This window comes from Grampus griseus, assembly GCF_964374135.1.
Source record: "Grampus griseus genome assembly, chromosome: 1".
NCBI lineage: Eukaryota > Metazoa > Chordata > Mammalia > Artiodactyla > Delphinidae > Grampus > Grampus griseus.
This window is the reverse complement of record NC_139017.1, coordinates 123,470,306-123,492,936: the sequence shown is the minus strand read 5'-3', so window position 1 is coordinate 123,492,936 and position 22,631 is coordinate 123,470,306.

Sequence of the window (22,631 nt, the reverse complement as noted above, 5' to 3'; positions counted from 1 at the left end):
CCTGCCCATGCCTTTTCTTTCATCAGTAATGTTCTCTTCATCCTGTTTATGCCTAATGAAGTGCTTTTGATTCTTCAGTGTCTCTCTGAATCCTGACCTTTTTCCAAAGCTTTCCCAGATTATTATATATAATATTTTCCTTCTCTGAACTCTCAGTTTTCTATTTGTATCTTTCCTTTACATTATTTGTATACATTATACTTTATTTTACATTATTTGTATACATTATTTGGCTTACTTTGAAATTAAACTCATAACTTCCTTAAACAAAGACATCCTGCCATGCTCATCTTCTATCTCAATACTGTCTTATATATGATGGTAGCTCATTCTGTATAACTATAGATGAAAATGATTTCTACCCTTCTAAGGTTACTAATTGTTCAATATCGTTAGAAAATTCTATGAGAATAAATGTCACATAGAAAGTAGCTGATTTTCTAAATCACTATTGCCTTGGCACTAGTTTGGGGACAGAAACTTTCTTGTCCATGTGTATAACATACTTTAATTATAGTTACTATCCAAATGACTTTTGTCTAGATATGGCTATTCACCTAGTTCAGGTCCATTTCTTACATACCAGTCTATTCAACAAGGTCATGGAAAAACCAAAAATTGTCCTTTTTCTTATAACTTGACGATACTCCATTATTTTGTCTGGCCTTAGCATCTCTGATTATGGAATTCATGGTTTTTCTATAACCAAAAGAAGTGATGATGGACTTTATACATCAATATCCAACTCTTAGGAAATACTGACTTAATTGAAACCCAATACCTGACATAACGTTCAGAACGAAGAGAACTGTATAGAAACTCATCTTGAAGTGGAGGTGGTACAAAGAGCTATAGTGGATTTTTAGGAGGCTCAGTGTCTCAGGAGAACAGTACAGTGTCCTAATCATATGCTTTTTCAAGTGTAGGAAAGATCTTCCCAATAATTATCTGAGGGTTTCCCTGGTGGCGCAGTGGTTGAGAGTCCGCCTGCCGATGCAGGGGACATGGGTTCGTGCCCCGGTCCGGGAAGATCCCACATGCCACGGAACGGCTGGGCCCGTGGGCCATGGCCGCTGAGCCTGTGCGTCCGGAGCCTGTGCTCCGCAACGGGAGAGGCCACAACAGTGAGAGGCCCACGTACCGAAAAAAAAAATTATCCGAAACATGTTAGAGATTAGACTATTATTCAATTTAGCAAGTAAAAATTAAAGATACTAAGTATACTCACGAGTTAGAAGCTTACAACTTTATTAGAGGTGACTGCTCTTAATAGATGACAGGCTTGGGACTGGCCTCAGGTCTTTCTCAAACTACGTCTTGGTTCCTGGTCAGCCTCCTCTGGGCAGGAACAAACTTGTCTGGCATTCCTGGAAGTGCTCAGAGCATTTTTTATAAATCAGAGTCCAGGTTTGCTACCGCTTGCAGCTTTGAGAAAGGAAGAAGAGCTTGTTATCCTTACCATGACTTCTAATCCAATCTGAAGATAAAATTCTTCCCAGTACAACTGACAGTGGAAATGGACACTCCTTCAGGGGAACCCCAGGCCCAACCACAGGGACATGGTCTTAGACACCTTCTGAAGGACAATTAATTTAAAATTCAGTTGGCTTAAATCAATATTTCTGGGTTATAGAGTTTTAACTGACATCATAAGGCAAAAGATATATTTTCTTCAGTCCTCAGTGATTTGGAAATGGAGAGATTATCTATTGGCATAGAATAATCTCAGTCAACTGAGAGAATACTAACATTTCTAACCAAATTCCAAAGATAGGTATCTTTGCTAAAAGAAACAACAGGTTTATGTGACTAAATATTTAATTTCTCAGTTTAATCATCTGCTTTACCATACTGAAATATGTCCCAAGAGCTAGGACTTTATAAAAACCCATAGCAGTATTTTTTTTTTTCTAACAGTGCAATGATCAGGTATAAATTTAAACCTCCTTACTGTAAGAATCAAGACTTCAAAATTTTTTGAAAATTAAATTTTAATTATCATTTTAAAAACTTCTTTCACTTTGCTTTTGTCTTCTTCTTTCGTTGAATATTGTATTTATGAGATTCAGTTTATCCATGTTCATTTAGTCACTTCAGCAGAGTTCCTGTTATTACACATCAGCCCCTATCAACAGTATTGTCAGTAGTTTTTACTTTTAGCCATTCCAGCGGGCATGTAGTAGAATCTCATTGTGGTTTAAATAACACTTTCCTGATGACTAATGATGTTGAACACCTTTTATATGCATATTAGTCATTTGGATATGATTATTTATGAAATTCCTGTTTAAGACTCACATGTATTATTTTTCAGCTCTTCCTTTTCTTATTTATTAGTAGAATGTCTTTAACTATTCTGTATAAATATTTTATATTAATTATATGTGATTTAAATATTTAAATATCTGTGACCAAATCTATAATCATACTGGCGTGTGTACTGGTCCTCTTTTCTCCTCTCCTTTATCACAGTTCTTATCCACTGCTTGGGATTACATTGTTTCTACCTCCATCCATCCATTATCCACTGTCTCTGTATTTTAACATCTCTCCTTTTACTTGTTTCTTCCCTTTCTCATTTAATCTTCCACAACTATCTCCCATTACAAACAATCAACTTGCCCTCCACTACTTCATCTCCTGTCTCCCCTCTCTACCATCCATTTCTTTCCTCCAGTTCACAACAAACCTCCTTAAAAGGGTTGTCTCTTTGCTATAGAGGACTTTTCAGTATTGTGCTATTCCAGACTATAGTGAAATTAGCATGCATTTCTGTAGGGTAGATTTACAAGATTGTTACTGATATGTCATGAGATTTCAGTATTTAAAGCTCGATAGTTACTGCCAAATTACCTTACAAAAATGTGTGTAACAATTACCAACCCATCCACAGTTCCATTTACCTATACTTGCCACCTTTACTATGTATGATTAATTTTGGATAATCTAAAAGTTGAATATTGTACTTCATTGCTTTAATTATTTTTCAGCAATAATATTGGCACCTTCTCAAATATTCATTGGCTATTTCTTTTTCTACTAATTGCTGGTTTGTATCCTTTTAACCTTTTGTCTTTATATTTCTAGGAGCTATTTATAAATTTACTAATATGTATTATAAATATTTTCCCATTTGTTGTATAAATTGCTTGATAGTTATGTAGCCAAACCTGTTACTCTTTTTCTTTCCAGCTCCTGGGTCACATGCTTCAAAAATGACTCCCTCTGGGGAAATTGTCTACATTGACTGCCTTCACTTCTCAAAACCCTGTTACACAACTTAATCTACTGCAGTGTGATTTCAGTCTTCATCACTGCACTGAACTTGCTCTTGCCAAGGCCGCTAATGGCCATAGTGACCACAACTTACATGAAATCCTCTTTTCTGCTGTTTTACATGATACCATACCCTACTCATTTTGTTTGCTGCTTGCTTTCTGACTACCTCTCGGTCTTTACAGCCCTTTAACTCAAATTTCTTAATTGTTGATATCCCTCCAAGTTTTGCCATAGAATCTCATCTCTTTTCATTTTACACGCAGTGTGTCTTGTAACGATAATAATCATCTCTGAGTTTGATGTAATTTTGATAATTTTGGGATAGAGTGATCTTCTGGTCTATTTGATATCATTGTGACCAGGGACTAAGGAATACCAGGGGCCTGCCTACCAGTCTCCCTTCTTTCCTCTCTCGATAAAGCCCTGAAATAGCTTTTGACCAAAAGCAATAGCCAGAAAGGGGAGGGAAGATGCCATTTTATTATCAAAGCTTGGCTGGTTTCAGATAACCCTCAAAAAAGAACTCTGTTAAATTAGGTAATAGTGTGTCATTTAGACTTCTGCCACTACTTTTCCCTAAAACCCCAATCTTTACTTTTGTTATCTTACTACACTCTGGCTAGCTGCTTGATAAAGACACTCAACCAAATAGTCAGCATTCTCAGTGTGTTCACAATCTATTTTCGACTCTGTAGCTAGCCTGTGTGTTTATCTTAATCTTAAATCTGATCATGCCTACCTCTTACTCAAGTCACTCCAAAGATTCCCTGTTGACCTAAGGTTAAAATTCAAAACCTTTACTGTGGCTTCCAAAGACTTTTTGATTAACCTCTTTTTTCAATACAACCTATTTTATCTTTCTTAATATTTTTCTTCTCTCTGCACCAGGCAGTCTTAATCTTGTTTAGATTATCTAATAAAATGTATTCTCTCTAACCTTACAGACTTTTTTGCAAGCTTTTCCCTCTGGCAAAACCTCATGCATTTCTTCCTATAACACTTCCTTGAATTTCAAAGACAGGGTAAGTGGCCATTCTTAGGTGTGCCCATAGCCTATTGCATGGCTCCAACCCTCCAGTACTTATCACATTATATTTTACTTCCCTGGATACTTTTTTGTAGACCCCACACTAGACTTTGAACTATGTGAGGAAAGAAGACAGTTTTGCTCACCATTTTATCCTCAACATCTAGCACAGTACCTGGGATGTATTATATGATCTATAAATATTTGTTGAATTAATGATTGAGTGCCAAGTATTCCCTTATACCATTTTAAATTTTCTATATCTTTCATTCTTAATTTTGCATACTTTTGATTAATCTTTTTACATATTACTATATAAAATCTCACCCTACTAATTTTTTTCAAGAAACTGTTTTACATTTATTTTTCTCTTTTATAACTTTTGGCACTCCAAATCACTGTTTTATTTATTATTACATTTTGTTCTTGCTTTTCTCAGGGTTTTCCCCACTTTGATTATTTGATAACTTAATGGTTTATTGAGTGTAAGGGTGAGTGAATGAATTAATGAGTAAGTGTTTCTATCCCTTCCCCAACAAAACTGTAAGCCAACTAAGCAAGGACTGTGTTTGCCTTGTTAATCACTGGAAACTCAGTGATATGAGATTAATGAATAAATACTTAATTTTAAGGCTATAATTTTGTTAAATGGTTTCAAGTTCTTGTTTTAATGTTCTCTCTAGCCTAAGAGTTAAGTAGGATATTTTTATAATTTCCAAATAGAGAGTTTTTTCTTTCTTTTTTTTATTTGTATTATTACTTTACAATTTTCATGCAATGAAATCACAAAAATAGAGCATTTACAATTTGTTGTTTTGATAATTTGTTGGGGTTTCCTTTGTGGGATAATAATATCTGATAGTGTTTTTAATCTTTCATCATTACTTAACTAAGAAGTTTCCATATTTTACCAAGTTCTACTTGCAAATACTAAATCAACAAGAATATAGTATCCAAATCTCATTACTTATTTTTTTCTTTTGCATACTTATTTTGGAAAAAAAAAATTCTAAAAAATGAGTTGCATTTTCAATCATTATCCATTATTTTATTTTTTGTGTTTTTACAATTCTGTAGATTATATTTTAATACCCTATTATTTATTACATAAGCATTCATGATTATGCATTATACATTTTTTCAAAGTTAAATAACCATATCTTTCCAATGTCCATCAACAGATGAATGGATAAAGAAGATGTGGCACATATATACAACGGAATATTACTCAGCCATAAAAAGAAACAAAATTGAGTTATTTGTAGTGAGGTAGATGAACCTAGAGTCTGTCATACAGAGTGAAGTAAGTCAGAAAGAGAAAAACAAATACCGTATGCTAACACATATATATGGAATCTAAAAAAAGAAAAAAAAATGGTTCTGAAGAACCTAGGGGCAGGACAGGAATAAAGACACAGATGTAGAGGGCTTCCCTGGTGGTGCAGTGGGTGAGAGTCCACCTGCCGATGCAGGGTACACGGGTTCCTGCCCCGGTCCAGGAAGATCCCACATGCCTCGGAGAGGCTAGGCCCGTGAGCCACGGCCGCTGAGCCTGCGCGTCCGGAGCCTGTGCTCCACAACGGGAGAGGCCACAGCAGTGAGAGTCCCGCGTACCGCAAAAAAAAAAAAAAAAAAAAAAGACACAGACGTAGAGAATGGACTTTAGGACACGGAGAAGGGGATGGATAAACTGGGACGAAGTGAGAGAGTGGCATGGACATACATACACTACCAAATGTAAAATGATAGCTAGTGGGAAGCAGCCACATAGCACAGGGAGATCAGCTCAGTGCTTTAAGACCACCTAGGGTGGGGTAGGGATGGTGGGAGGGAGATGCAAGAGGGAAGAGATAGGGGGATGTATGTATCTGTATAGCTGATTCACTTTGTTATAAAGCAGAAACTAACACACCATTGTGAAATAATTATACTCCAATACAAGTGCTAAAAAAATTGCTTTTTAGGGGAATTCCCTGGTGGTCCACTGGTTAGGACTCTGCTTCCACTGCAGGGAACTAAGATCCTGCAAGCTGCATGGCCAAAAAATTAAAAAAAAAATTTTTTAGTATCTTCTTAATATTTGATATTTTATTTAGTTCATGTTTGCTGGTATAGTTATGACTAATACTTTACTTTTAACCTTTTCTGTTATTTTTTTGAGTGCAATTCTTATGAATTAACTTACATTTGGACTTTGTTTAATGATCAAGTCTGAGAGTCTTTGCAGTATAAGAGGATTTAACTCATTTATACTTAGTGACGTAAAAGCTAATGTTCATAATAGAGGTACTTACAGTGTGTCATGTACTATTTTAAATACTTTTATCTAGTAACACATTTAATTCTTATAACAGCCCAATCAGGTCAGTGGTACTAATATACACATTTTACAAATCTGAAAACTGAGGCACAAAGAAATCCTAAGTGACTTACTATGGTTACAGGGATAAAAAGCAGAAGAGCCAGGAAGTGTACCTAAGCAGTCTGGCTGTAGAGCCTGCTTTAACCACCAAACTTTATTGCCATCTAGTTTTATGTTGATTTTGAAAACTTTAGATAGTACCTTACATACTCATTGTGTGGTCTACAAAGATCTTTGAGGTAGTCATTTCAAGTTGTTGCAAATACATGTTTTTCTATGTAGTTCAGCTGTTCTATTATAGTTTTCATCTATGCTCTGAATCATAAAATTAGCTCTCGATTCTGGAGTAACATTGTTCTACATGCCTAATTTGTGGTTCTGTTGAAACTTTGTATCATTTTATGTTTTCTGGGTGAAGGATGAAGGCAAGGCTCACTCTCTGCCAACCTAAGAATTCCACTAATCAGCTGTACATTCTTACTCCTTTGTGTCCATAGAATCCAAATTACCCTTTCCTCTCTTAACTTTATGGCTGTATGGCCACAGTGCCTGTGACCACCTCTCTTAGGATACTTCAGAATTGTTACAATGCAGCCACTGACATAGCCCCTGGAAACATGACAGGTTATGGTTTTTAAGCTTAAGGATGGTCACAGGAAGCCAATAGATCTAACAGTATAGGCAGACACTTGACTGAAGATTGAAGTAAGTATAAAAGGAAATCTGACTTGAGAAGAAAAATTGAGGAATGAGGAGTGGGAAGTGTCTGACATTCAAGTATTTAAAATAACTTTAGTGTTTGCTTTAAGCTTAGTGAATGTGATTAATCTTTAATTACTAAAGACTAAAAGGAAGAAAATGATATTAAAACTACTTTTAAATAATTATGGAATCTATTATGAAAATAATTTTGGTGTATTGAATCAATGAGGCAAAGTAGTAATTATAGAAATCTAAAACAGATAATAAAGATAAGATCAAAAAAGTAGAAATCAGAGCTAATAGCTTATATGGTATGGGTAACCAAGTAATGTAACTTAGTATTTTTTTAAATTAAATAACTTTGTAGTTTTGACAAAAAAAAAGGTGACAGAATTTTTTATCTTTTTGTCCACCTGAAATACTTGTGTAATGAAAATAATTGGAATTTTTCTACTGGAATTTATTTTACAGGCAACATTGTAATGTAATCTTTTCTTTTTCCACTTCTGGATTTTTTTTTTTTTTTTTTTTTGCGGTACGCGGGCCTCTCACTGTTGTGGCCTCTCCCGTTGCGGAGCACAGGCTCCGGACGCACAGGCTCAGCGGCCATGGCTCACGGGCCCAGCCATTCCGTGGCATGTGGGATCTTCCCGGACCGGGGCAGGAACCCGTGTCCCCTGCATCAGCAGGCGGACTCTCAACCACAGCGCCACCAGGGAAGCCCCACTTCTGGATTTTTAAAATAATAACCCAGGGAAAAAATATAATGTTTTGCTTAAGGAAAACAACCGAAAAGTTGATAGTGAGTATGTAAGAATTAGCAATAACCATTCAGTACCTATGAAACTAATGTAATTAAAGAAATATCAAAATAAGGTATACATCATACATGATTTGTTTATTTTAAAAACAGTATGGCTATTGTGAATAATGTTGCAATAAACATGGGAGTGTAGATATCTTTTCAATACCCTGTTTTTATTTATTTTGGGTATATACCCAAAGGTGGATTTCTGGATAATACGATAGTTCTATTTTTAATATTTTGAGGAACCTCCATGGTGGCTAAATCAATTTACATTCCTACTAACAGTGTACAAGTGTTCCCTCTTCTCCACATTCTCACCAATACCTATCTCTAGTTTTCTTGACGATAGCCATTCTAACAGGTTATTTACAATAGCCAAGATATGGAAGCAACCTAAGTGTCTGTCAGTGGATAAATGGATAAAGAAATATATATATATGTATAATTTATATATAATATTATTCAACATTAAGAAAGAAAGAAATCCTACCATTTGTGACAACATGGCAAAGTGAGATAAGTCTAAAAGAGAAAGAAAAACACTATATGATACTGCTTATATGTGGAATCTAATAAAGGTGAACTGTAAAAACAGAAAGTAGAATGGTACTTAACAGGAAATGTGAGGTGGGGAATTGGGGAAATATTGGTCATATGGTACAAACTTGTAGTTAGAAGATGAATAAGTTCTGGATATCCAATGCACAGCATAGTCAACAATACTATGTTATATACTTTAAGATTTTTAAGAAAGTAGATCTTAAATTTTCTCACTACCAAAAAGAAATGTTAATTATGTGACTTCATACAGTCACACAGAGGAGTTAGTTAACACTATGGGTGGCAATATTATTGCAATCTATAAATGTATCAAATAAATATGTCGTATACCTTAAACTTACACAATGTTATGTGTGAATTATATCTCAATTAAAAATATGTCAATATTGACAACATATGAAATAATCCCATATAGGGTACTAAATTAGTAAAAATGAGCACAGTGCAGTGTATAACCACAAACCATGCCAATGTTAGAGAATAGACATTATAAAGTAGACTAAAACAAGTTCCCTTAATATGTGGGATTAATTCATCATTTTAAGTGGTAGGCTTTGTTTAGGACATATTTATTGAGTGATTGAATAAATTAATGAATGCTGAACTTAATTCCTGGTTTGAAAGAACCTACTGTGCATCAATTCAATACTACCTAGGAAAAGTTGTAGCGTTATGCATTTCTTGGGAAAAAAATGGTCAGCTTCATGTTTTCAGGCCATGCAACAACATATACGATTCTATTTAATTATTTTATACTCTGAATCCATTGAATACTTTTTATGTTCCTAGTATATGACAGTTTTTCTGGTAGGAAGCTTGCATTGATTTTCAGAGGCAAAAGGAAAGAGTAAAGTCCAGTTAAACTTTAGGATATCTTCTCCTCAACTAACTAAATAAATGAAATCTAACATCCCTACAGATCCAAAGAATTTTATACATGAACATGCACACACATATAAATATACATATGTATATAAATGTACATAAATGTCTATATATCAGAGGTAAATTTTGTAGGAGGAAGAAAGGATGTGATTAACTAAAGAACTTCTAGGATCTTTTAATTATTTGTTTTCTTATTATGAGCTTCTTAGGTGCTCCAATACAATGTCAGATACAAACGTTGATAGTGGATGTATTTTTTGTTTCTCTCTGAATATAGAGAAAATATTTCTGATATTTACTATTAAGTATGATGTCTGCTGAAGGTATTGGGTAGGTAACTTTTTCAGGTTAAATAAATTTTGGTATTTAAACTAGTTTGTTGACATGAAAAACTAAGAGTTGAAATTCATTTTTGCACCTACTGAAGTAGTCATATGGTTTTTCTCCTTTAATAAGTTCACTGGGGGAATTACAATAAGAGAATGATTAAAGTTAAACCAACCATGCGTTCTTGGAATTAATGTATATTGATCATGAAAGATATAAATATTTATACTGACTGGATTTAGCTTGCTAATATTTTATTCATGATATTTCAACTATGTTTATGAATGAAATTAGACTCTAATTTTCTTCTCTCATATTGCCCTTGTCTTATTCTTTGACATAAAGGTTACAGTGACTTCATATTACTTGGAGAACATTCTCTTTTCTCTTCCTTCCTCTCCCCTGTTTACCTTCCACTTTCCTTACCATTTTCTATTTTCTCTCCCTTTCTTTCCCTTTTTCTCATTTCTCTAGAATAGTTTGTGTAAGGTGGATTTAGATTACCCAAACCATTTAGACTCAGTGGAGGTTTTGTGGTGGTGTCTGTTTGATTTTGTGTGATGGGAGTAGGTTTTAGATTACTGGATAAATATCTTTAATAGTCCTAAATAAATTTAGATTTTCTAATTCTTCCTTGAGTCTGCTGCAGTTGTTTATATTTTCCAATAAAATGGTCATTTCTTTTACATTTTAAATTTAAAAGACTAATATTGTTCATAGTCTTGAGGTTATTTCTAAGTAAATAATTCAGAATTGCAGAACTGAGCAGGAAAATAGTAATACAGGACTGGTAGTTAGAAGACCTGATTTCTTATCACATCTCTGTCATTAAGTATACATGGTGGCTTAGGCAAAATGTTTTATCTCATCAATTCTATTTCCTTGCCTAAAATTTTGGGAAATCGATAGGGTTGTTTTGATAATTAAATGAGATAGTATATGTAAAATATCAAACGTCTTCTCAAGAGGGGTTTCCTGATATATGTTAGTTCTCTTTCTCTCTCTCTCTTCCCTTTTATGACTATTTGTAGATATCTATTCTGTGAATTACCTTTAGTGATTTCTTTACCTCATGTAATCCCTCTCCCTATAGCTAACATATTTCCTGATATATTTACTTCTTCTTGTGTGATCCATATTTAATTATATAGAATAAGTTTTATATGCCAACAGTTGATTTTCTAAAAGAATAACAAAGAATTTCTTAAAAGATAATCAAAGAGGCATATTGATGGAACAAAGCTAAGTTTCTTAAGCTCAGTGCAATAAGATAAAACACAGCCTTGAGAGGATCTTATTAGTGTCTCAGAATAGGGAGGTCAGGGTAGGATTTTTTAGGGTTTGAGTCTTGTCTGAGATTTTAAGGCAGGCTTTGCAAGCAGAGGAATAGGTTGGGATTGGAGGGTATAATGAAGTAAGTTTTGGTAAATAATATATTAACCTTGGCAAATACAATTTTTGGTTACTTCACAGAATTATCTTTCAGAAGCAAGTATTTCCTAGAACTATAACCAGGTTTATTTTGTTTGTTCTGAATAGTAACACTGGGCAGGGAATCATGCACTGTCCCAGTATTGCTTAATTTAGGTACAGGAAAGAAATCCTGCTCTCATTATTGTTTAACACAGTATCAAGGATGTACATTTTTTGCAGTTTTCAGTCACATTCTTTTGGTCATTTCTAATCCTAAACTGTGATATAGACCATTATGGTCTAGTAATGATTAATACAGATCTATAATTCTGTTTAATATGTCATGATCATGTGTACATCTTCTGATGGCAGTCATTCCAGTTTTTGTAAGTGGCATATATTCTTGGTCTTTTTGTTGGGAGATTATTTGTTGTATCATTTGATGGGGTGAAACAGTCACTGTGTGACAGCATTTAAAACTCTGGAAATCCAAATTTGATCCCTGCAACACATACAAAAACAGAAGTATTATAATCAGAGTTTGCGTCTAAGATGAATGGATAAAGATGTGGCACATATATACAATGGAATATTACTCAGCCATAAAAAGAAATGAAATTGAGTTACCTGTAGTGAGGTGAATGGAGTTACCTGTAGTGAGGTGGATGGACCTAGAGTCTGTCATATAGAGTGAAGTAAGTCAGAAAGAGAAAAACAAATACCAGATGCTAACATATATATGGAATCTAAAAAAAAAAAAAATGTTTCTGATGAACTTAGGGGCAGGACAGAAATAAAGACGCAGATGTAGAGAGTGGACTTGACATGGGAGGGGTAGGGTAAGTTGGGACAAAGTGAGAGAGTAGCATTGACATATATACACTATCAAATGTAAAATAGCTAGTGGGAAGCAGCTGCATTGCACGGGGAGATTAGCTCGGTGCTTTGTGACCACCTAGAGGGGTGGGATAGGGAGGATGAGAGGCAAACGCAAGAGGGAGGGGATATGGGGATATATGTATACATATAGCTGATTCACTTTGTTGTACAGCAGAAACTAACACAACATTGTAAAGCAATTATACTCCAATAAAGATGTTAAAAAAAAAAAGGAGTTTGCAGTCTACTTCCAAATTAAGAGCATAAATTAAGTCAAGAGACCAGCACCCATCCACACTCTAAAGAATCTGCAGAGGGCTTCCCTGGTGGAGCAGTGGTTGAGAGTCTGCCTGCCGATGCAGGGGACACGGGTTCGTGCCCCAGTCCGGGAAGATCCCGCGTGCCGCGGAGCGGCTGGGCCCGTGGGCCATGGCCGCTGAGCCTGCGCGTCCGGAGCCTGTGCTCCGCAACGGGAGAGGCCACAACAGTAAGAGGCCCGCATACCGCAAAAAAAAAAAAAAAAAAAGAATCTGCAGAACCGATATGGAGACATTAGAGAAATCACCTAATTGTATTATTTATTTCTTTTCTGGAATTATTTTGTTTTTTTTTCTGGAACCACAGAGGTCTGTCTGAATATAAGTACAACATTCTTCACCTGAGAAAACACATGTTCCACCTAAAGTTGTCAGAATTATAATATCTAAAGGAGCTGTACTTTGAACCATCACCTGTCCAACTTTATGGATTTCTTGGGTGAGAAGTTCTATGGCCTACTGTCTTGTTATCCTACTATTCCCTGTTCTAAAGCAGGTAGGTGTCCACCAAGTTTTCAGGTCTCTTATACAATGTGAAATAAATAAGCTTGGAGGATGAAGAAATCAATATAAAATTTTTCATTCTTAAGCCGTGGTGTAAGTCAAATAAAAATTAAAGTTTTGAACTCAGACTGAGACCCTCTTTTATCCTTCCTGGATCAAATTGTCTATTTTCCTTCAAAGGGGGAAAATTAATGGTCCAAACTGGACTCTGGATAATACTGGAGACCATATTGATTGCAAGTATTAGTTTATTGAGGTAGAAGATCCTATCTAAATTGTAGATAGTAACCAATAGGCTTTTGTGTCCCAAATTCAAAAATAGTTTTTAGAGGCCTGTCAATGATCTCTTTCAGTTGAATAATCAAATGGTATTGTTGAATAGCATTTAATTGTCTGCCATCATTCATCAGTAATTACCAATGCACCAGACAATGACATGTCTAATGTAGAGATCAACTGATAGACACAAAGCAAGAGTTTAGATTTGAGTCTAAATGGTGTGGTTTTCTTATCACTTCTGTAAAAGTCAAACAACCTCAGAATACATACCAGTACTTATTAAGCTTTTTTGCAAGGCTCTATTTCTTTGAAAATTTTACTACCAAAACAAGCCCCTGTGAAAGGACTCAGGGTGTTATTTCTGTGAAGATAAGAGCCTTCCCATATAGGTGCATCCTTAAAACAATTTTAGATATCTGACTTTCTGTTTTGTTGCGTTGTTTGCCCTCTACAAATGCCTTAGTAGTTCAGTCCAACTACCCGGGAGACCAAGTTACTGATTTTTTTAAATTGATATCTTAGGAAACTGGATGGAACTGAAATAAAATGAATACAAACCCAACAGCTGGTTTGGTTGTATGTTTTAGTCTAACACAAGCAGGTTAATTGTTGCCTGATATTTGACTTACACCAAGGCCTAAAAATGCAAAAAGCAATATTAAATATAGGGACTTTGAGGTATCATAATTACCAGGTGAAAAATATCTGTTAATAATACAGAATTTCAAAACTGTAAAAAGGAAATAAAATAGCTATGAAAAATGAAGAAAACCCAAAAGCATGCAGATCCAGGTAAGACTGTGAATCTGTGACTCTAGATATGTGGATTTTGCTCTGTGGGTTTTGGGTGGAGCCTGTCTGTTTCATGCAGTTGCCATCTTTATCAGAAGGTGTTTGGTGGGAGCTGTCTACTTTGTAGAGTTGTCTACTTGCTCTGAAGTTCTAGGCAAACACTTTATCATGCTCTCAGAGTTTGTCTGCTTCTTGTGGATTCCTTAAAGCCTTCAGCTTGAGGTCTTCAGAAGGATATAGATGTGAGGAACAACACTCTAGCCTTTTACGGTTATATTCATTATTAACAGTATTCGATAGGACTTCCCTGGTGGTTCAGTGGTTAAGAATCCACCTGCCAGTGCAGGCGACACGGGTTCGAGCCCTGGTCTGGGAAGATTCCACGTGCCGTGGGGCACCTAAGCCCATGCGCCACAACTACTGAGCCCGCAAGCCACAACTACTGAAGCCGGTGTGCCTAGAGCCCGTGATCCACAGCAAGAGAAGCCACTGCAATGAGAAGCATGCGCACCGCTACAAAAAGTAGCCCCCACTCGCCGCAACTAGAGAGGGCCCACACGCAGCAATGAAAACCCAATGCAGCCAAAAATAAATAAATCTATAAAAAAATTATTTAAAAATATAGTATATGATACTGTCCTTTCATTGTCTTAATGGAGAGTTTTTTCTGATATTTTTCCAGTTGATGAAATCTCCAGAAATGTTATCATAATAGTAGAGGTTGAAATCATTTATTTAGTTACAGCAGACAATTAAGTTTTAAAGATGTAATCCATGACTGCAGTGGGAGAAGAACATGTTGTAACAGTGCAAAACAAGGCAGAGTAATTTCAAAAGCAGCTAGTCTGACAATCCCTCTAAACTTGTCTGTTTTCAAGCTCTAGAACAGACTTAGGCTGGGCTTATCAAACTTATAATCATTTTCTTTCAATTGACTGTATTTTAGAGACTCACCATGGAAAGTGCCAAGGATAGATAAAGAAACCATTGGTTGTATTGTTAGTTGTGTTATCTTTTCCACCAGAGATAACCATTTTTAAATCTGAAGAGATAGTCAAAAGATTCCTAGACCAAAAGAAATTTAGCATTTGGAAGCTTTTAAAAAGAAATTGGAGCTCAAATCCAATGAAGAACCTTCCTCACTATCACAATTGGAGACACCCCTGAGTAGGAGATCCAAGGAAATACAAGGGAGAGCCTCTTCCATGCCAAGGGTTTTGAGCCATAGCCTTTAGGATATCCTGACTGGATCTCAGTGGGACTTCCAAAAATTGTCTACTGTCCACTTCTCAATGGAGCACCCCAAAGACTCGTTGATTAAACAAAGCTTAGTGTAGTCAACCTAGTACAATAGTTAGAGAAGATCATTCTGACACAGTTTTAATAGTATAGAATGGAGAGGTCTGAGGAAAAATTTATAGGATTTTAGGGTCTGAGTTGGATGATTTTAAGGTGGATCTTGCAAGGTAGAGAACTGGTTGGGTTTTGGATAGTTTATGACAATAGCTTCAAATGGTTGAGCACAGCTAGGAAAGTGTATCTTGATGAGTAAGCTGATAAGCTTGACATATAAGCTATTTTAGTTTACTATTTAATTTTAGCAAACTATTTCAGTTTTAGTTCGTTCACAGTCTCATCTCACAATGTCAACTATTTCCTGTAACAAGTTATTGCTGTTGTTTTCAGTGTTGTTTAAACCTGGGACAGAAAGAGATGCTTGCACCCAGAATTGTTAAACACAGAGATAGAAAATCATGTTGGTTTTTATTCTTAACATTAATGTAAGTATATTACCATTAGAAGACAAGTCTGTTAAAAGAAAATTTGGTGTAATCTTAATTTAAATCTCAATGACTTTTGAATTGTCTGTATCATTTCTTCTATTAGCAAGGAAAATTATTCACTGTCGCATGAATTACATACTTTTGCAAAGAAAAAAATATATTCTCTAAGTTCAACATAGTATGAAGTTAATACTTTAAATGTTTTTTAATTATTTAAAATGTATATTTTAAGTGGCAAGTCTCAGCCTATGAATCAAGAACCTGATATATGAGATGATAAATGGTGCGGTGCCTTTCACAGTAGACCACATTGGATTTATTTTGTTAATAGCAGTGATAATAATTCACTAGAGAGTTTGGCCTGCTTACATGCTTAGCAGTCTCCCACTAATTGGTATGCTGAACCAACAGTGCTACCACTTATCCTAGATTAGTCCTATGCCTCTTAACACCACTGCAGAATGAGCCCTCAGGAGAAGTGTCATTTTAAACTGACTGACTGTTCGAGATAGCCCTTACATGGTGAGCTGCCAATTCAGTTAGTGGCCTTGAGGGTGACATGATGTTAACTCAGTCCTCAAAGTAGAGAGCTATGTATCATATACATAATCTCTATAAGATAAAAAAAAAAAGGTAAATCTTCTGTATAAGACACAACGTCTACCTTGGTTAATTATATATCCTAGAAATAGCCACAAACTAAATAACTGAGTGGTTAATGACATTAAATTTAATTTAGAACATGTCTTTCTAAATTATGTATAGAAATAATATACAATGACAAGAGGCACAGAGTAAAATCTGTCACATGAGCGTTCAAATCTCAGTTTTGCCATTTCCAATTTAAGGCATAATTACTTCATTACTTCAGCTTTCTGAGCTTTCATTTCTTCATCTGCTAAATGGGTAAAACAAGGTTGCTGAAAATTACATGGGAGAATATCTGTAAAATTCCAGTGAGATGGCTTGTATAGCAGGGATGATTTAGCTATTTCTCTTCTCAATGGGTCATGTAATTATGTGTTTATAATCATATACATTATTTTCCTATCTCTCAAAGTGGAAATTGTTCTTTTCTTTTTTTGTATTCCCATACCATTTTCCTACACCTTTTCATGGTTTTTATATTAAACTCTGTTTTATAATTAATCCTACTTATAAACTTTCTTAATTCAGTGGCATTCAAACATCAGTTTTGAGGGTTTTTTCCCCCATTGACTACTATCTTCAACAACACTCTGCCTTTGCTGCCCCTTAAAAACATTTTAGGCAGATTCCATAATTTTCTGATCGGTTTCTAATATTTAAATTTTCAACTTAGTTTAAAATTTCAACCACAAGACAAATCCTTCTCTCCCTTCTGCTAGAATGAGCCAGGAAAGTCATCAGTTCAGTAGGTGAGGGGAATGATCTGCTCCTTCCCTTCTCCTCCTCCACCTCTTCTAAAACAGTTTCTCCTCTTATGTGTTGGTCCCAAAAGAGAGAGATGAAGGACAAATGCCTCTTGCTGATCTGGCCCCTCTCAAAGACCTGAGTTGACTACTACCACATGTCATCTTCTGTCAGTGCTTTCTGGGTGGAGGATGCTCATTGCTACATTTCTTTTAGGGCTTAGGTACTAATAACTGCAAAGGATCCTGTAGAGGTGGGTCCTTCATGCCTCTACTCTTGTATAATAGAAATTCCTGTCCAGCTCTTTCTCCTCCAGCTTCCTTTAGCTGTTTTCTCAAAGGTACAGCCCACAATCTTTGGCAGTTCAAGTTCTCTTTCTTAATGATAACCAATTTGTCTTATGATTGATTGACCATAGCTTGTTCCTTGCTAGGCCAAGTGGTGGGTGCATCTCAATTACCCCAAACTCTCTCTCTGTTCTTCTGTTACTCTCAAATTATTGCTTTACTCAACAGGTGGAAGGATTAATGTCAGATTAATATAAACAGTTTATAGAAATCTCAAAATTGTGTAATTGTTTTAGAACTTCCTCCCTTCCTTGGTTTAGGAAGAATGCCATGTAACACCTTTGCTGACTCATGGGTTATGTTCTCTGATTACAGTGGAATTAAATTAGAAATTGATTTTTCAAAAAACTAGAAAATAGCTAAATATTTGAAATAAAAACCCCACACACATTTAAAAGTAACCCTTGGGTGAAAAAGATATCACAAACTTTAGAAAATATTTCAAACTGAATTAAAAAAAAAAGATATACCCAAATTAATGGGATGCAGCTAAAGTAGTGTTTAGAGCAAAATTTTTAAAATTTAAAATATTTTATTTGTTCATTTCTTTGTATTTGGTTATCTTGGAGTATGTCTCATGTGCACCTGAAAAAAATATGTATTCTGCAGTCGTTGGGTATAGTATTCAATAAATGTCAATAAGATTAAGGTGATTAAGAGTGATATTCCAGTCTTCCATATTCTTATTGATAACAAAATGCTAGCAAATTTAATCTGGCAATATATAAAAGTGAGAATACATCATGAATGAGTGGGGTTTATCTGAGGGTTAACATTTACAAATTAATGTAAATCACCATATTAACAGAATAAAGAAGAGAACTCATGACCATCACAATAGGTGCAGAAAAAGTGTTTGACAAAATGCAATACCCTTTAATCATAAAAATCCTTAGCAATTTCTGGAATAGAAAATAACTTTCTCCATCTAATAAGAGTACACATGAAAATCCATAGCTAACATTTTACTTAATTAATTGAAAGTATTCCCCTAAGATAGGGAACAAAGCAAGAATATCTACTCCCATGACTTATATTTGACATTGTACTGGAGGTTCTAGCTCCTCAGTAAAGTTAGGCATAAAGTTTGGAAAAGAAGAAGTAAAACCCTTTTTTTATTCTCAGACGACATGATTGATTTCATGGAAAACCCAAAGGAATCCATAAAACAACAACTAGGGCTAAGTAAAGTTAGCAAATTCAAAATATGTAAATTCAATATGGAAAAATCTATTGCACTTCTATATAATAGCAACAAACCTTTCCAAAATGAATTTTTAATTGCATTTACTATATATAGCATTAAACTTCAAAAAATATTTAGTCATATGGTGGGCCTTCACAACATAGAGACTCACGCCTTCAGTTCTGGAAAATAGCCTTGTCTTTCCATAATTTTTCTCCATTTTTGTGTTCTTGGAATTTTAATGTTAAGATACTTAACACTCAAAATTGATATCTCTAATTTTCTTTTCTCTACTTGTTCAACTTTAGGAAATTTTCTTCATGTTTCCCATCATCCTTCTTTTTTTATAGATTAGGAAAGAGAGGCACAGAGCACAAGTAATCATCCAGAAAAAGAAAAAAAAAGAAAAAATAATCATCCCCAGATCATTCAGCTAATCAGGGTTTGAACTGCTATTTGAAAGCCGGTCATGTGACTCCAGAGCACAGGATCTTAGCCATTACACTCTACTACCTCTTTTAGAAAATATGTTTGTAATAAATAACTTGATGTTTAATGAAGAAATATGTCTTAAAAACAATAAATTAGAAAAAGATATTACTATGCATTTATAATACTGTAATTAAAGATAAGGTTTTATAGAAATCATACTATAAAATGTCCCAAGTGCTTTTAATTTAGAACTGTGATATCTTGGTGCCCAAAAGATTTTTCCAGTAAACATTTAAAATAAAATCTAATGGGGATTTTTCTTCTTGTCCCAGATTGCAAAATCCTGAAGGTCAGAGGCCATGTTAAGTTTCATAATTTATAGTGGAGAATTTATAATAGTTTGTTATGAATGATGCATCACTGACATTCAAATATTATGGACAGTATATTACTTATATGAATGATTAAAAATATACACAATGGCTAATTGGACAGCATACTTAAAATTAAGCTGGCAGCTCTACTCCCTTTTTTAAAATGGAGAAGTATGGATGATACATGCCATACCTTTTTTATTTCATTTTTGTGGCTATAACAATAACTTAGAATTGCTATTAAAGTGCTAGAGCCTCTAATATTTATTTTACTTTATTCTTTTCTTAAAATGATTTGAGGGTCTGATGAGTATTTTTGCATAGATTTTCACTTAAGCCATTATTTCAAAATTTTCATCATCTTTTTGGAGTAAAGCAATAAAATAGTGTAAATTAGCAAATCCAGTATAATTCAAACAGTTATAATAGCATGTGGTACATATATGACATTCAGAATAGCACTCATATAAAAACAAGATATTAGAGAATTACCCACATTTAGCTTTGTAGTTTCCTAGCATAATGCAAGTTAAATTTTGAGTTCCGATTTGAATGTCAGCATTTTCTAATCTAGCTAGTAGTCCTTGATGCAGTCTCCTGAAGCATATGAAAAATTAGCTATGAAGACAAAGAAAGACTGAAACATGAGATAGAAATGTTTGGCAAATACTGAATGAAGAGTTGTGGCCTGTAAGAATGGAGGAAGAGAGCTATAGGGTAGGATTTGGATGAGATGAAAAACAATAGAATAATTGTTGTCTAATTTCCCATTTTGCTACTGTCTAGCATTTTAGTTCCATTATTAACTTTAAAGGCTATCAATTTTAGTCTTATTTAATTTTTAAGGTCAATACGAATTTAGATTTATCAATATATTTTACTAATTTCTTTGCTGACCAGTGACTTTTCCTTCCTACATCCCCTACCACATTTAGCTTTCTTCTTATAATACGTTCTTTAAAGATTCTGTGAAGCACAAGTATCTCAACTTTTTAATGAAACATCTTTATTTTTGCTGTCAGTCTTGAGTATAAAGATAGTGTACATAAAGTGAAATTTTAAGTTTTCACATACTTTTATCAACACTGAAGGTATTTTAATTCTGGCTACCACTTTTACACATGAGAAGTCTGCTACCATTCTATCTCTTTTAAGACCTTATCATTTCGTTTAATGTTTTGTATTCACACTACAATTTATTTAGGTGTAGATTTGTTTTCATTTATTTTGCTCAAATCTTGTGATCTCCTTCCATTTGAAATTTATATATTTATTTACTTCTGGAAAAATTTCTGTCAATTATTTGAATATTTCTTCTACCTCATTCTTTCCTTTCTAAAATCCCATTATATGTGCCTTGACTATACATAATCGTTCATGCTTTTTAATATTTCCCTCATATTTCTCATCTACTTTAGTCTGCATGCTGCATATGGGGTGCTTTTCCAGGACAACCTTATAATAAACTAGTTTTTTCTTCTGTTGGTTTTATTGTGCTGTTTAACCTTTCCACTGATGTTTTATTTATTTCAGAGATTATATATTTAATTTGTACTTGCCTCATTTCCAAATTCACCTGACATAGCTAGCTAGTTAACTAGATATATTTTAGATACACAAACAGATCCTTGCTTTCTGGAATATATTTATTGCTTTATATCTTTGAACACTGAAAAATGTTTCATTCTACAGCTTCTATTATCTATCACTCTTGTGGAGTGAAATTGTGCCATTTGTTAGTTTGTAGACCTATAGTTAATTAACAATGTTGTGTTAGTTTCAGGTGTACAACACAGTGATTCAATTATACATATACATGTATCTATTCTTTTCCAAATTATTTTCCCATTTAGGTTATTGCAGAGTGTTGAGCAGAGTTCCCTGTGCTATACAGTAGGTCCTTGTTGCTTGTCTGGTTTAAATATAGCAGTGTGTACATGTCAATCCCAAACTCCCAATCTATCTCTCCCCTCACCCTTCCCCCCTGGTAACCATAAGTTCCTTTTCTAAGTCTGTGATCTGTTTCTGTTTTGTAGATAAGTTCATTTGTGTAATACTCAGGTGTTAAAAGAAGTGAATGGTACGGTTCTGTGGGAGAATCTAAGAGGAGCAGGGAGATCTTCGTGAGGAAGGCCTAAGAATGAGGCATTCACCAGATGTACAGGGCTTGAGACTCTGCACTTCAGGGCCAAGCCTTGCCCTTCCTCTGCCTTGCCCATGCTCCCTGTGGTGGTGACCTGTTAGCTGGTTTCTGGCTGGGACTAGTGGTGGAAGATTCTGTTTGAAGAAGAGAGAAAGAAGAAAGAGAGAAGACAGAGTAGTTCTCTCCCACTTCTTTGCTGCAAAGGGCTGAGCTTGCAAAGGCTCCATCTCCCCGGGGTGCTGGCTCCTCCCAGACAAGCCTACTGTGGTTCAGTTTCTGCCAGGTGAATCCACACCCAGGCTTCAGAAACACGCCTTCTCCCTCTGTTTCTACAAAATAGTATTGATAGTGATTTCCTGCTGTTGCTAATCTCTGTCCCCTGTTGGGCTTCTCAGCTCCTCCACCTCCTGTGTCACCAGTGTCCCTGCATTCAGTTCTCTGTTATATATTTGAAGTGGTTTTTGGTTTTTTGAGACACCAGGTAAAAATAGGTGATGAGACGTTCTAGACAGCACAAAGTATATGTTTGAAGTATATATAATGTTTCTATGGTATGGAAAACCACCAGAAAACGTTGAGAATATATTATTATTATTTTGAAAAAAATAATAGTGTGCTGACATAGAAGTAAAAATTTATGAATGATCTTGAGTTGCAGTTTTTCAAGATTTTCAGTTTTCTAAGAGGTTGTTTTTCATGGGAATATGAACTTACAGATAGTCTTGGATTCTGTGTCTTACTCTCTGTAGTCTTCAAATCCTGGCTACACCACTTATTAGTTACATGATGCTGTGTAAGTTACTTTACTTCTCTGTGCCTCAGTTTACTCACCTGTAAA